We start from the raw sequence: 1,605 nt of genomic DNA, 5'->3' as shown, positions 1-1,605 counted from the left end.
ATGTTAATGAACGTATGTGAGCAGCAGCGTCACTGCAGTGTGTTGGCTAACTGAGTTTAAGGGAGATGTGAGTTAGCTGTTTGCCCTCAAAAATGTCAGCCTGTGTTTAAAAAAGAGACTGACAGAGTGTAGAATTTTTAACAAAATATGGACTTTAAAGTGTTTTTTTACTGAAGTCAAAGGTAAAGCCGTGTGCTTAGTTTGTGGAGAACAAGTCGCAGTGTTGAAGGATTACAATTTGAATCGTCATTATGAGAGGAAACATGCGGAGAAATACGAAAAATTGACTGATGCAGAGCGGACACGGACGTCTGAGGCTTTGCTAGCTAAGCTGCAAAAGCAACAAGGCCTTTTTACCAAGCTTCACACATCCAGGGATGCAGCCGCCAACACCAGCTTTGAGATATCCCACAAAATTGCAAAAAACAGGAAGCCATTCTCTGATGGGGAGTTTATCAAACTACTAGGCCCCCAGAAAAAAGACGCATTCGAGAATGTGCAGCTCTCCAGGCGCACCGTAACGAGGAGGATCGAGGACATCGAGGGACATCTGGAGCTTCAGCTGCAAAAAAAAGCAGACAATTTTGAACTTTTCTCCTTGGCTCTGGACGAGAGCTGCGATGTCCGCGACACAGCCCAGTTACTCATCTTTGTACGTGGGATAACGAAAGACTTGGTGATTACAGAGGAGCTGCAGCAATGCAGTCAATGAAAGGGACGACGGCGAGGAGTGATTTGTTCACGGAGGTAAATGCATGCTTCCACAAGCTGGGACTGAAATGGGACAAACTGGCATGTGTCACAACCGATGGTTGTCCAAAAAAATCTGACGGGGAAAAATGTCAGACTTTTAAAGCGGATGCAAGATAAAGTGACTGAAATCAACCCAGAACTGAACTTGGTATGTTTGCATTGTGTTATACATCAGAATGTGTTGTGTAAGTCAGTGCTAAAACTTAACCATGTTATTGATGTTGTAACTAAAATAGTTAACGTCATCAGGGCACGAGCATTGAATCACAGACAGTGTGTTGCACTCTTGGAGGAGCATGAGACTGAACACAGTGACATAACACACAGCTGTCAGTGGCTCAGCCTGGGCAAAGTGCTTAAGAGAGTTAAGAGTTCGGGACCTGAGAGCAGAGATTCAGGAGTTTTGTGAGAAGAAAGGCAAGAACATCCCAGAGCTCTCTGATGTAAACTGGATGACAAATTTTGCATTTGCTGTTGATGTGACTGCACTAATGAATGATCTGAATACCAAACTGCAAGGCAAGGGCCTCTTTGCACATGACATGCAGCCTGGTGAAGGCTTTCATGACAAAGTTGCAGTTTCTTTCAAGCCAGATGCAGGTAACACTCTCACCCACCTGCACACCCTGAAAGAAGCCACACCATAAGTTGAACATCTCCACAGGTACTCATCCATGTTAGGGGCACTGCATGGTGAGTTTTCAAGGCCATTTCAAGACATCAAAACAGTTGAGAGTGAAATGCACATGATTTCTTCTCCCTTCACGTGCAGTGTGGATAATGCTCCCAGTGATGTTCAGCTCCAACTCATTGACCTGCAGTCTGATGCAGTACTGCAGAGCACTTTAAACC

At 44.7% G+C, this 1,605-nt stretch overlaps 1 pseudogene; it reads left to right on the top strand.

Annotated features, from left to right (window-relative positions):
• Positions 1-808: 808 nt before the first annotated feature.
• Positions 809-1,400, top strand: LOC142943736 (general transcription factor II-I repeat domain-containing protein 2A-like; annotated as a pseudogene).
• The last annotated feature ends 205 nt before the right edge of the window (positions 1,401-1,605 follow it).

The sequence above is a fragment of the Anarhichas minor genome, unplaced genomic scaffold (assembly GCF_050575085.1).
Source record: "Anarhichas minor isolate MPS153535 unplaced genomic scaffold, ASM5057508v1 ptg000155l, whole genome shotgun sequence".
NCBI classification, from domain to species: domain Eukaryota; kingdom Metazoa; phylum Chordata; class Actinopteri; order Perciformes; family Anarhichadidae; genus Anarhichas; species Anarhichas minor.
Note: the sequence above shows the minus strand (reverse complement) of the source record. Positions and strands in the feature narration are given on the sequence as shown.